The sequence below is a fragment of the Eriocheir sinensis genome, unplaced genomic scaffold (assembly GCF_024679095.1).
Source record: "Eriocheir sinensis breed Jianghai 21 unplaced genomic scaffold, ASM2467909v1 Scaffold645, whole genome shotgun sequence".
In the NCBI taxonomy this organism is placed as follows: Eukaryota; Metazoa; Arthropoda; class Malacostraca; order Decapoda; family Varunidae; genus Eriocheir; species Eriocheir sinensis.
This window is the reverse complement of record NW_026111993.1, coordinates 5001-20000: the sequence shown is the minus strand read 5'-3', so window position 1 is coordinate 20000 and position 15000 is coordinate 5001. Positions and strand designations below refer to the sequence as shown.

Below are 15000 nucleotides of genomic sequence, written 5' to 3'. Positions count from 1 at the left end.
TGGGCGCAACATCTGTGGTCATATGCCAGAGAGAGACAGAAGGGGAAGGAATTATAGGAGAAGGGAACAGACCCCAGGAGACAGGAAAAAGTTGGAAAGTTTTGTTTAGTCGGCGCAACATCTGTGGTCATATGCCGGAGAGAGACAGAAGGGGAAGGAATTATAGGAAAAGGGAACAGACCCCAGGAGACAGGAAAAAGTTGGAAAGTTTTGTTTAGTGGGCGCAACATCTGTGGTCATATGCCGGAGAGAGACAGAAGGGGAAGGAATTATAAGAGAAGGGAACAGACCCCAGGAGACGGGACACAACCCCCGGTTAATACCTGGTACCCATTCACTGCTGGGTGGACAGGGGCGTAGGGTATCGGAAAAGCCGCCCAAATTTTTCGACTCCGCCCGGGAATCGAGCCCGGGCTCTCTCAGTTGTGAGCCGAGACTGCACCACGAAGCCCTCCCTCACACGGCGGGAACCTCAAGGCTGTGCTCATTTTCCTGGCGCGGCGTAGAACTCTCTCTAATAACTCAATGTCGTTCCTGTAATTAGGGAACCAGAACTGCACTGCATACTCGAGGTGCGGTCTTACCATTGAGTTATATAAAGGTGACATTACCCCCGGCGTCTTAAGAACATAAGAACATAAGAACGTAAGGAGTCTGCAAGAGGCCGGTTGGCTTATACAAGGCAGCTCCTGTACACTCAACCCCACCTTACCTCACCATCCATGGCTTTATCTAACCTCTTCTTGAATGTATCTACAGTATTGGCACCCACAACATGGCTCCCAAGCACTCGAAGTTCCTCGCTATGAACCCGAGCACAGTGTTGGCTTTGTTATATGCTTTGTACAGTTTATATGGAGGAGGAGGAGGAGGAGGAGGAGGAGGAGGAGATAGAATTATTCCACCACGACCTGCAGAGGCTTCCCGCGCGCGCTGTACATATAGTTACAATTCCTGGAAGCAAGGTGGATTTTGATATATGCTTTGTACAGTTTATTTGGAGGAGGAGGAGGAGGAGGAGGAGGAGATAGGATTCTTCCTCCACGACCTGCTGCGGCTTCCCACGCGCGCTGTACGAATGGTTACAATATCTGGAACCAAGGTGGATGACTTTACACTCGTCAACGTTGAATGACATTTCCCACTTTTCAGACCACTGGATGATCAGGTCAAGGTCAGTTGGGATGATTCAGCGGTCAGCCCGCTTTGGTGTCGTCAGCAAACGTTGGTAAGGAAGACTTGGTATCATACACTGGGTTCGGTCATGTCCTTTCCTCTCAACAAATTATAATTCCTCTTTTACGCTCGATGCCATTTTGATCTCTGGTCATCCACGGTGAGTTCATGGCACTCACTAGCTCGCCTGGATGTCATAGGAGTTGTTGTTGTTTTTTCTTTTTTACGTCGTGGCCTATTGCGCCGGTAGGTTTCTTCCCGGTGGATCCTGATGGTCGGTCCAAGGCTTCTTCCCGGTGGATCCTGATGGTCGGCTGTTTCTTCCGGTGGATCCTGATGGTCGGCCTGCTTCTTCCGGTGGATCCTGATGGTCGGCCCAAGGCTTCTTCCCGGTGGATCCTGATGGTCGGCCCAAGGCTTCTTCCCGGTGGATCCTGATGGTCGGCCCAAGGCTTCTTCCCGGTGGATCCTGATGGTCGGCCCAAGGCTTCTTCCCGGTGGATCCTGATGGTCGGCCCAAGGCTTCTTCCTGGTGGATCCTGATGGTCGGCCCAAGGCTTCTTCCTGGTGGATCCTGATGGTCGGCCCAAGGCTTCTTCCCGGTGGATCCTGATGGTCGGCCCAAGGCTTCTTCCCGGTGGATCCTGATGGTCGGCCCAAGGCTTCTTCCTGGTGGATCCTGATGGTCGGCCCAAGGCTTCTTCCCGGTGGATCCTGATGGTCGGCCCAAGGCTTCTTCCCGGTGGATCCTGATGGTCGGCCCAAGGCTTCTTCCCGGTGGATCCTGATGGTCGGCCCAAGGCTTCTTCCTGGTGGATCCTGATGGTCGGCCCAAGGCTTCTTCCCGGTGGATCCTGATGGTCGGCCCAAGGCTCCTTCCCGGTGGATCCTGATGGTCGGCCCAAGGCTTCTTCCCGGTGGGTCCTGATGGTCGGCCCAGCCAGTTCCGGCGCAGGCGAGTGTTTATAGTGGCGCCATCTTGCATTGGCTCATGCTGCCCTTCCGGAGCTCATCTTTAATCCTAGAATCTAGAGTCCGGGTTGATAGGTGGTCTTCTGGACAGCATGTGGGTAGTTTTAAACCACTCGGCGGCGGCTGAAAAATCCCAGCTTGGTGGCACCGGGCGGGGATTGAACTCGCGTCGTCCTGAACGCGGCGCCGTCACGCTATCCGTTCAGCCATCACCTCCCTGTTGTCCTCTCTACATCCAGGAGCATGTCACCTGAAGATGGTCCTTGTGTCATCCATTGTACCGACGTTGCATGAGATTGACGTTGATGTGCATGGCAGGAGGGAGCAGTTCGCGGGCTGGGTTGAAGTTGACCTTTTGGTAATTGGGAGTCAACGATGAATTACATAGCGATGAGTCTGCGTAGATTATGAAGTGATCGTAGGAGGAGGAAGAGGAGGAGGAGGGTAAAAGAGGAAGAAGAAGAAGAACAAGCACAAGAAAATGAAGAAGATGAAGAGAAAGAAGAAAAAGAAATGACGGAGGAAACGAAGAAGAAAAAAGATGAATTAGAAGAAAATGAAAAACGTGATAAAAATTAATGAAGAAAATAGTAGTAGTAGTAGTAGTAGTAGTAGTAGTAGTAGTAGTAGTAGTAGTAGTAGTAGTAGTAGACCAGGGAAAGTATACGTGTGTGTGTGTGTGTGTATGTGTGTTTTAGTCTGTATCTGTTTCTATGTCTTCTCTCTGTCTCTCTCTCTGGGTCCTTGACTTCTCACCTCTCTCTCTCTATCTCTTTCTCTCTCTCTCTCTCCTCCTCCACTCTCAAACCAGAATCCTCCTCCTCCTCCTCCTCCTCCTCCTCTTCTTCCTCCTCCTCCTCCTCCTTCTTATATTCTTCCTCTCCTTCTTTTCTTTTTTTCATTTATTTTTCTTCGTCTTCCTCCTCCTCCTCCTCCTCTTATTTTCTTCTCCTCCTTCTCTTCCTCTTCTTCCTCTTCTATTTTTTTACTTTTTTCCCTCTTCCTCCTCCTCCTCCTCCTCCTCCTCCTCCTCCACGACCTTTTCTTTCTTCCTCCTCCTCCTCCTCCTCCTCTTTTGACCTCTTCCTCCTCCTCCTCTTCTATTTTCTCCTAATAATATCAATAATAATAATAATAATAATAATAATAATAATAATAATAATTGGAAAGTAAATTCATTGTGATATTATTTTCTTCCTCCTCCTCCTCCTCCTTCTTACGCCTACTACCTCCCACACCAGCATCATTTCTTCTTCCTTCTTCTTCTTCCTCCTCCTCCTCCTCCTCCTCCTCCTCCTCTACAATCTTTTCAATATTCCACACTATCAACGCTAACTCTCTCTCTCTCTCACACACACACACACACACACACACACTTCCGTATTGCGTATAAGGCCAAGCACGCGTAAAGAAAACACACACACACACACACACACACACACACACACACACACACACACACACTTCCGTATTGCGTATAAAGCCAAGCACGCGTAAAGAAACACACACACACACACACACACACACACACACACACAGGTACACACACACAGCCTACCTTTTCATGTGTACACGCTTCGCCCCCGACAGGTACACACACAGCTGGAAAGGAGAAAGTTTTGTTAGGACCAGGGCGACTACTACTGCAACTACTACTACTACTACTACTACTACTACAACTACTACTACAATTACTACTACTACTGCTACTACTACTACTACTATAATAATAATAATGATAATCTATTGACACTCTCCTCTTCAAAGCGTTCAAGTCATAGGCAGGAGGAAATGCAGACATATTAAGGCTGTTCCCGAGTATATCAGTGCAAGGGATGAAAGAAAGAAGATGCTGGTTAACTCTTGCATAAGGGGTTTGGACAGCATAGGGATGAAAGAATGAAGATGCTGGTTAACTCTTGCATAAGGGATTTGGACAGAATAGGGATGAAAGAATGAAGATGCTGGTTAACTCTTGCATAAGGGGTTTGGACAGTATAGGGATGAAAGAATGAAGATGCTGGTTAACTCTTGCATAAGGGATTTGGACAGTATAGGGATGAAAGAATGAAGATGCTGGTTAACTCTTGCATAAGGGGTTTGGACAGTATAGGGATGAAAGAATGAAGATGCTGGTTAACTCTTGCATAAGGGGTTTGGACAGTATAGGGATGAAAGAATGAAGATGCTGGTTAACTCTTGCATAAGGGATTTGGACAGTATAGGGATGAAAGAGTGAAGATGCTGGTTAACTCTTGCGTAAGGGATTTGGACAGTATAGGGATGAAAGAATGAAGATGCTGGTTACTCTTGCATAAGGGGTTAGGACAGTATAGGGATGAAAGAATGAAGATGCTGGTTAACTCTTGCATAAGGGGTTTGGACAGTATAGGGATGAAAGAATGAAGATGCTGGTTAACTCTTGCATAAGGGGTTTGGACAGTATAGGGTTGAGCTAGCATGTAGATAGTCGAGAGCAGCGGGGCCGCGGGAGGGGGGGAGGTATGCAGTTAGCAAGTTCAGAAGAGCAGTCAGCGTGAAAATATCGACAGAAGAAAGAGAGGCAACATGGCGGCAGAATTTAAGAGGTAGATGACTGTGAGTAAGAGGAGGGGAGTTGATGAGACGAAGAGCCTTACCAAAGATGTTGAATAATGCAGAGTGGAGTCGTTAGTGTATGAGTGGATAGGACAGATCGTTGTGAATAGAAGATCACTGATGAATAACAGGAAGAGAGTGGGTGATAGGACAGAGCCATGCGGGACACCACTGTTAATAGGCTTAGGAGAAGAACAGCGACTGTCAAGCACAACAGAGATAGAACGTCAGGAAATGAAAATGGAGACATGAGAACAGAGAGAAGGATAGAAAACGTAGCGGGGGAAGTTTAAAAAGCAAAGAAGTAGTAGTAGTAGTAGTAGTAGAATCTGTAGGCGGGTAGTTTAGAAAGCAAAGATTTGTGCCACACTTATCGAAGGCACCAAATGTCTAAGGCAACATCAAAATCAGTTAGAAGTTCACCAGTAGGACGCCCCTTGCGGAACCCATACTGGCGATCAGATAGAAGGTCAGAAGTGGATAGATGCTCAAGAATCTTCCGGTTAAGGATTGACTCAAAAGCTTTAGATAAACAGGAAAGTAAAGCTATAGGGCGGTAGTTTGAGGGGTTGGAGCGGTTACCCTTCTTAAGCACAAGCTGTAAGGAAAGGTGGATGTTGACAGGCGGAGGCGAAAGAGTTTGACCAGGCAGGATGTCAACACGGAAGAGCGGTTTATAAGGACAATAGAAGGTACTTGATAGGGAGGAAGATGCCCTGAATCGTCCAGAGTAGAATTTTAATAACAGGCACAGTAGAGTTAGAGAGAAGATGAGTATGAGGAATTCAACTACTACTACTACTACTACTACTACTACTACTACTACTACTACTATTACTACTTCTACTACGTGTTTATCCTTTACTTATAACCTTGAACTTTGTCATTTAAGATGCAAGATAACAATACGTGAACATGCACACTCTCTCTCTCTCTCTCTCTCTCTCACAGAAGGGCTCTATGATCTGTTTTAAAGGTGGTACTGTGCAACTCTCTCTCTCTCTCTCTCTCTCTCTGATAAGATTACACAACTTTATCTTCCAGAAGCACACACACACACACACACACACACACACACACACACACACACACACACACACACACACACACACACACACACACACACACACACACACACACACACACACACGGTCGTGTGTGTGTGTGTGTGTGTGTGTGTGAATACCTTTCAACACACACACACACACACACACACACACACACACACACACACACACAAGATAATAAAGAAAAAGAAATATCTGACAGAGAGAGAGAGAGAGAGAGAGAGAGAGAGAGAGAGAGAGAGAGAGAGAGAGAGAGAGCACAGTTGCGTAGTAAGATAATCAAGAAACAAAAACAACAACAATAATAATAATAATAATAATAATAATAATGGAAGGAAGGAAGGAAGGAAGGAAGGAAGGAAGGAAAGAAAGAAAAAAAGGAAGGAAAGAAGGAAGGAAGGAAGGAAGAGAAGGAAGGAAGGAAGGGAAGAGAAGGAAGGAAGGAAGGAAAGACAGGAAAGAAGGAAAGGAAGGAAGGAAGGAAGGAAGGAAGGGAGAGAAAGATAGAAAAAAAAAGAAGGAAAAGAAGGAAGGAAGGAAACGAACTGAATGAGAAAGAAAAAAAGAAAAAAAAAGAAATAGAAGAAAAAGAGAAAGAAAGAAAGAAAAGGAAATGAGAAAAAAAGAAAGATAAAAAGAAATTAGAAAAAAAAATAAATAAATAAACAAACAAATTTAAAGACAGACAGACAGGTATGTGTGTGTGTGTGTGTGTGTGTGTGTGTGTGTGTGTGTGTGTGTGTGTGTGTGTGTGTGTGTGTGTGTAAAAGGAATATTATAGAAAACTCAACCACCTTCTCTCTCTCTCTGTCAAAACCTGTCTATTCTTCTCTCTCTCTCAAATCCATCTGTCTTTAACCTTCAATGAGAGAGAGAGAGAGAGAGAGAGAGAGAGAGAGAGAGAGAGAGAGAGAGAGAGAGAGAGAGAGAGAACTCACCTGTCAGACTCCTAATTAATCGTGTTTGTGCGTATGTGCGTATGTCTGTGTGTGTGTGTGTATGTGTGTGATAAAAAAAATAAAGAGAGAGAGAGAGAGAGAGAGAGAGAGAGAGAGAGAGAGAGAGAGAGAGAGAGAGAGAGAGAGAGAGAGGTCAAAATTATCTTTCAGTGTTGTGTCAAGGTGGGCAGGTCACGAAGAGGAGGAAGAAGAAGAAGAAGAAGAAGAAGAAGAAGAAGACAGAAAAAAGGATAAAAAAGTAGAAATTGTAACAGAAATCATAGTAGTAGTAGTAGTAGTAGTAGTAGTAGTAGTAGTAGTAGTAGTAGTAGTAGTGGTAGTAGTAGTGGTAGTAGTAGTAGTAGTAGTAGTAGAACTTGTAGTGAAAGCAAGAGGACTAGGTTAATTAATAGTAGTAGTAGTAGTAGTAGTAGTAGTAGTAGTAGTAGTAGTAGTAGTAGTAGTTAAGTGTTAGTAGTAGTTACCGGATACCACACAGATAAGGAGGAGGAGGAGGAGGAGGAGGAGGAGGAGAGAATATTCAACAAAAAGTATAACATCCTGTCTACCACAATTTTCAACCACTATCTGAAGAACCTGAAGTGTGAGCTCTCTCTCTCTCTTCCTTTTTTTTCTATGTATTTTTTCTTTCATTTTCTTTCTTATTCCCCTTAAACGTAAAGTACAATTTCCTTCCTTTTCTTTCTTTCTTACTTTTGTAACTAATGTCTTGTTCACTCCCTTCCTTCCTTCCTTCCTCCCTTTCTTTCTTTCTCTCGTTCTCTCTTCTTTGTAGTTCTCTAACTATACGAATTGAGTGGATGACATTTGCTTATTTTTCTTATTTTCTTTGTTATTCCTCTATTCGTAACAACCTACTTCCTTTCTTCTTTCTTTCTTTCTTTCTAATCTTTCTCTTCCTTTTCCTCCATCTCCTCTATTCGTAATGTTTTAACTTTTCTTTTTTTTCTATACCAAGTCTTTCTTTCTTCCTTCCTTCCTCTCCTTCTTCTTCTTCTTTTCTTTCTTTCTTTTATTTACTAGCGTCGTGATTCTGCTCCTTCCTTCCTTCTTTCTTTTCTTTCTTTTTCTTCTTTCTCCATTTCGTGAAGTCTTGATTCCTTCCTTTCTATCTCTCTTTCTTTCTTTTCTTTCTTAATTCCTGTTCGTTACGTCCAATTCCCTTCTTTCTTTTTCTTTGTTTCTTTCCCTTTTTCTTTCTTAAGTCCTAATCGTATCGCCTAATATCTTTTTCTTATTTTCGTTTCTTTCTTTTTCTTTCTTAATTTCTATTCGTAATGTCCAATTCAGTTCTTTCTTTTCTTTCTTTTCTTTTTCCTTCCTTCTTTCTTTCTTCCTCCCTTTTCTGCTTTCTCCTAATCCTCTTTCTCCTCTTCCTATCCTCACTTTTCTTTCATCTTTATCATCATACCAACATCATTTTAACCCAAAACAAAAATACCCCCTTGACAGAATTTTCAGATCTCATAACATTGCCTCCCTCTACTATTATTTTCCTCCTTTATTTTCACTCTCCTTTCTTCGTAAAGTTCTAAGTTAAGCCAGAATCTACTGGGTGACACATATCCGCTAAACACTGTCATTATAATCATCAGCGTCGTTTTTAACATCATAGCAACATCCTTTTGACCCCCTTAAGAGAATTTTCAGATCCGATCATAACCTTCAGTAACACGCTATTTTTTTTCCTGCCTTTTCCTTTTCATTTTTCTTTGTATTCGTAAACATTGTAAGAAACTTCAACATCACCATCAGCTTTATCATCAAAACCACATCATTTTGACCCAAGACGAGATGACCCCCTTAAGAGAATTTTCAGATCCCATCATAACCTTCAGTAACACGCTATTTTTTTTCCTGTCTTTTTCTTTTCATTTTTCTTTGTATTTGTAAACATTGTAAGAAACTTCAACATCACCATCATCGTCTTTATCATCAAAACAACATCATTTTGACCCAAGACGAGATGACCCCCTTAAGAGAATTTTCAGATCCCATTATAACCTTCAGTAACACGCTATTTTTTTTCCTGTCTTTTCCTTTTCATTTTTCTTTGTATTCGTAAACATTGTAAGAAACTTCAACATCACCATCAGCTTTACCATCAAAACCACATCATTTTGACCCAAGACGAGACAACCCCCTTAAGAGAATTTTCAGATCCCAACATAACCTTAAGAAACTGGCTATTTTTTTTATCCTGTCTTTTCCTTTTCATTTTTCTTTGTATTCGTAAACATTGTAAGAAACTTCAACATCACCATCAGCTTTATCATCAAAACCACATCATTTTGACCCAAGACGAGATGACCCCCTTAAGAGAATTTTCAGATCCGATCATAACCTTCAGTAACACGCTATTTTTTTTTTCCTGTCTTTTCCTTTTCATTTTTTTTTGTATTTGTAAACATTGTAAGAAACTTCAACATCACCATCAGCTTTATCATCAAAACAACATCCTTTTGACCCAAGACGAGACAACCCCCTTAAGAGAATTTTCAGATCCCAACATAACCTTAAGAAACTGGCTATTTTTTTTCCTGTCTTTTCCTTTTCATTTTTCTTTGTATTTGTAAACATTATAGGAAACTTCAACATCACCATCATCGTCTTTATCATCAAAACAACATCCTTTTGACCCAAGACGAGATGACCCCCTTAAGAGAATTTTCAGATCCCATTATAACCTTCAGTAACACGCTATTTTTTTTCCTGTCTTTTCCTTTTCATTTTTCTTGTATTCGTAAACATTGTACAAAACTTCATCATCATCATCAGCTTTACCATCATCATTATCATAGCAACGTTGTTTTGACTTAATATAACACTTTTTATTATATGTATGCATGTATATAAGTATTACATGTATTTCAATGTTATATGTATTACTACTACTACTACTACTACTACTACTACTACTACTACTACCACTACTACTACTACCATTACTACTACTACCATTACTACTACTACTACGACTACTACCACTACCATTACTAATACTACTATTACTACCACTACTACTACTACTACTACTACTACTACTACTACTACTACTACAACTACTATTACTACTACAACTGTCATTACCTTTATAAATCCTTGATAGTTGTTGAATGTTGGTTGTCTTCACTACAACAACAACAACAACAACAACAACAATCTTATCTGGTAGCCATCACACAAACACACGCACTTAAGCAAATAATAATAATAATAATAATAATAATAATAATAATAATAATTTCACTTTTGTTTTCTTTTTTTCTTTATTTTCTTTCTTTCATTCACTTTTTTTCTTGTTTTCTTTCTTTTCTTTCTTTTTCTTTCTTTTAATTCATTGTCATTTTGTTTTTGTTTTCTTTTTCTTTCTTTTTTTCTTTCACTGCGATCAAAACAAAAAACCAGACACACACACACACACACACACACACACACACACACACACACACACACACACACACACACACACACACACACACACAAATGTGTGTGTGTGTGTGTGTATATAGATTTCCAAACACACACACACACACCAACACACACACACACAAACATAAGAAAGTGTGTATGTATGTATGGTTCTGTGTACGTATCCAAACACACACACACACACACACACACACACACACACACACCACTTTCTATGTACGTATGGTTTTCAGAACGTATCGAAACACACACACACACACACAACGCACACACGCGGGAAGCAACAGGATAGCGCCTACTCCAGACTGACTGAGGGAGGAGGAGGAGGAGGAGGAGAGAGCCGCTGGTTGGTTGGCTTACTCGTCCAGTCTTCCCCTCCTCCTCCTCCTCCTCCTCCTCCTCTCTCTCTCTCTCCAAGGCAACACAGCAACATTCACCCTCCTAACCTCCTCTACTACTACCACTACTATTACTGCTACTACTACTACTACTACTACTACTACTACTACTACTACCTATTATAACTTATCATTTCTTATCGTACTACATTGTGTGTGTGTGTGTGTGTGTGTGTGTGTGTGTGTGTGTGTGTGTGTGTGTGTGTTCTTATGTGTTAGTAGAGATTCACAATGTCATGAGAGAGAGAGAGAGAGAGAGAGAGAGAGAGAGAGAGAGAGAGAGAGAGAGAGAGAGAGAGAGTTAAGTTTGGTATTTCATTCATTAACTTCTATAATAATAATGTAATAATAATAACTACTACTACTACTACTACTACTACTACTACTACTACTACTAAAAACAGTAAAGCAAGGGAGTCTTTATACCATACCGTCATAATATTTAACGTTTATTTATATCTTCTATCGATATTTTCACGCCGACTGCTCTTCCGAACTTGCTAACTGCATGCCTCCCCCCCTCTCCCGCGGCCCCGCTGCACTCGACTTTCTATTCATGCTCTTCCTTATACTGTCCAAACCCCTTATGCAAGAGTTAACCAGCATCTTCACCCCTTCATCACTATACTGTCCAAACCCCTTATGCAAGAGTTAATCAGCTTCTTCACTCCTTCATCCCTACACTGTCCAAACCCCTTATGCAAGAGTTAATCAGCATCTTCACTCCTTCATCCCTACACTGTCCAAACCCCTTATGCAAGAGTTAACCAGCATCTTCACTCTTTCATCCCTATACTGTCCAAACCCCTTATGCAAGAGTTAACCAGCATCTTCACTCCTTCATCCCTACACTGTCCAAACCCCTTATGCAAGAGTTAACCAGCATCTTCACTTTTTCATCCCTATACTGTCAAAACCCCTTATGCAAGAGTTAACCAGCATCTTCACTTTTTCATCCCTATACTGTCCAAACCCCTTATGCAAGAGTTAACCAGCATCTCCACTTTTTCATCCCTACACTGTCCAAACCCCTTATGCAAGAGTTAACCAGCATCTTCACTTTTTCATCCCTATACTGTCCAAACCCCTTATGCAAGAGTTAACCAGCATCTTCACTTTTTCATCCCTACACTGTCCAAACCCCTTATGCAAGAGTTAACCAGCATCTTCACTTTTTCATCCCTATACTGTCCAAACCCCTTATGCAAGAGTTAACCAGCATCTTCACTCTTTCATCCCTATACTGTCCAAACCCCTTATACAACTGTCCAAATCCCTTATGCAAGAGTTAACCAGCATCTTCACTCTTTCATCCCTATACTGTCCAAAATCCTTATGCAAGAGTTAACCAGCATCTTCACTCCTTCATCCCTATACTGTCCAAATCCCTTATGCAAGAGTTAACCAGCATCTTAACTCCTTCATCCCTATACTGTCCAAATCCCTTATGGAAGAGTTAACCAGCATCTCCACTCTTTCATCCCTGTGTTGTCCAAATCCCTGATGCAAGAGTTAACCAGCATCTTCACTCTTTCATCCCTATACTGTCCAAATCCCTTATGCAAGAGTTAACCAGCATCTTCACTCCTTCATCCCTATACTGTCCAAACCCTTTATGCAAGAGTTAGCCAGCATCTTCACTCCTTCATCCCTTTACTGTCCAAATCCCTTATGCAAGAGTTAACCAGCAACTTCACTCCTTCATCCCTATACTGTCCAAACCCTTTATGCAAGAGTTAGCCAGCATCTTCACTCCTTCATCCCTTTACTGTCCAAATCCCTTATGCAAGAGTCCACCAGCATCTTCACTCCTTCATCCCTATACTGTCCAAACCCCTTATGCAAGAGTTAACCAGCATCTTCACTCCTTCATCCCTATACTGTCCAAACCCCTTATGCAAGAGTTAACCAGCATCTTCACTTTTTCATCCCTATACTGTCCAAACCCCTTATGCAAGAGTTAACCAGCATCTTCACTCTTTCATCCCTATACTGTCCAAACCCCTTATGCAAGAGTTAACCAGCATCTTCACTCCTTCATCCCTACACTGTCCAAACCCCTTATGCAAGAGTTAACCAGCATCTTCACTTTTTCATCACTATACTGTCCAAACCCCTTATGCAAGAGTTAACCAGCATCTTCACTCTTTCATCCCCATACTGTCCAAATCCCTTATGCAAGAGTTAACCAGCATCTTCACTTTTTCATCACTATACTGTCCAAACCCCTTATGCAAGAGTTAACCAGCATCTTCACTCCTTCATCCCTATACTGTCCAAACCCCTTATGCAAGAGTTAACCAGCATCTTCACTCCTTCATCCCTATACTGTCCAAACCCCTTATGCAAGAGTTAACCAGCATCTTCACTCTTTCATCACTATACTGTCCAAATCCCTTATGCAAGAGTTAACCAGCATCTTCACTCCTTCATCCCTATACTGTCCAAATCCCTTATGCAAGAGTTAACCAGCATCTTCACTCCTTCATCCCTATACTGTCCAAACCCCTTATGCAAGAGTTAACCAGCATCTTCACTCCTTCATCCCGTGTTGTCCAAATCCCTTATGCAAGCGTTAACCAGCATCTTCACTCTTTCATCCCTATACTGTCCAAACTCCTTATGCAAGAGTTAACCAGCATCTTCACTCCTTCATCCCTATTCTGTCCAAATCCCTTATGCAAGAGTCCACCAGCATCTTCTCTCCTTCATCCCTATACTGTCCAAACCCCTTATGCAAGAGTTAACTAGCATCTTCACTCTTTCATCCCTTATACTGGTAAACTCTTGAACAGCCTTCCTCGTCTGTATTTCCTCCTGCCTATGACTTGACCTATTTCAAGAAGAGTGTATCAAGGCACCTCTCCACCCGAAATTGACCTCTCTTTTGGCCACTCTTTATTTCTGTCTGATGTGTGAGCGGTGAGTAGCGGGCTTTTTTTTTTCACTTTTTGTTGCCCTTGAGCCGTCTCCTTTTTCTTTGTTGTAAAAATATAAAAAAGTACACACATTTGACAAGGCTTTCGTATTAGTTGTGAGCATTTCCAGGAGTATTTTTGTGACCCTGGTGGTAGAGTGACCCTTCCTCTTTACCATCAACCTAAAGAAACACACACTTGACAAGGCTTTCGTGGGAGTTTCGAGCATTTCCAGGGTTAGTTTTGTGACCCTGGTGGTAGAGTGACCTTCCTTCTGTACCATGAACCTAAGAAACACACACTTGACAAGGCTTTCGTGGGAGTTTCTGAGCATTTCCAGGGTAGTTTTATGACCCTGGTGGTAGAGTGACCTTCCTCTGTACAGTGAACCTAAGAAACACACATTTGACAAGGCTGTGGGAGTTTGAGCATTTCCAGGGTAGTTTTGTGACCCTGGTGGTAGAGTGACCTTCCTCTGTACTATGAACCTAAGAAACACACACTTGACAAGGCTGTGGGAGTGGAGTTTGAGCATTTCCAGGGTAGTTTTGTGACCCTGGTGGTAGAGTGACCCATTCTTCATCACCTTCCTTCGTCTGTATTAACTCTTGCATCAGGGATTTGGACAGTATAGGGATGAAAGAGTGGAGCAGCTGGTTAACTCTTGCATCAGGGATTGGGACAGCACAGGGATGAAAGAATGAAGACGCTGGTTAACTCGCTTTCAAGAGGAGAGTATCAAGACGCCTCTCTTTTCATTCTAAACCGTTTAAAGCTTTTGAGAGTGCATTTAGTGAGGCATTGAAATTAATTTGTTAAGTCCCAGCGTTTGCCCGCAGCGACATCAAGGCGACTCAGTGCCCAGCTACTAATTGTCCTGTCAGACACTGTAAGAGGTTGTAAACTCACTTAATTAATCCTTCATCCCTGTGTTATGCAAATCCCTGATGCAAGAGTTAACCAGCATCTTCACTCCTTCATCCCTATACCGTCCAAATCCCTTATGCAAGAGTTAACCAGCATCTCCACTCTTTCATCCCTGTGTTGTCCAAATCCCTGATGCAAGAGTTAACCAGCATCTTCACTCTTTCATCTCTATACTGTCCAAATCCCTTATGCAAGAGTTAACCAGCATATCCACTCTTTCAGCCCTGTGTTGTCCAAATCCCTTATGCAAGAGTTAACCAGCATCTTCACTCCTTCATCCCTATACTGTCCAAATCCCTTATGCAAGAGTTAACCAGCATCTTCACTCTTTCATCCCTATACTGTCCAAATCCCTTATGCAAGAGTTAACCAGCATCTTCACTCCATCATCCCCATACTGTCCAAATCCCTTATGCAAAAGTTGTCCAGCATCTTAACTCCTTCATCCCTATACTGTCCAAATCCCTTATGCAAGAGTTAACCGGCATCTTCACCTTCATCCCTATACTGTCCAAACTCTCATGCAAGAGTTAACCAGCATCTTCACCCTTCA

At 42.4% G+C, this 15000-nt stretch overlaps 2 long non-coding RNA genes across 2 annotated transcripts; both read right to left on the bottom strand.

The window, feature by feature from the left end:
* Window positions 1-3586: 3586 nt before the first annotated feature.
* On the bottom strand, window positions 3587-10501 carry LOC126993630 (uncharacterized). Its single transcript, XR_007748088.1, has 3 exons — window positions 10474-10501; window positions 9863-10157; window positions 3587-3750 (listed from the first exon to the last, which is right to left on the bottom strand). It is a non-coding gene; the product is annotated as an uncharacterized LOC126993630 (long non-coding RNA).
* Window positions 7687-9281, bottom strand: LOC126993631 (uncharacterized). Its single transcript, XR_007748089.1, has 2 exons — window positions 8777-9281; window positions 7687-8604 (listed from the first exon to the last, which is right to left on the bottom strand). It is a non-coding gene; the product is annotated as an uncharacterized LOC126993631 (long non-coding RNA).
* Window positions 10502-15000: the final 4499 nt, after the last annotated feature.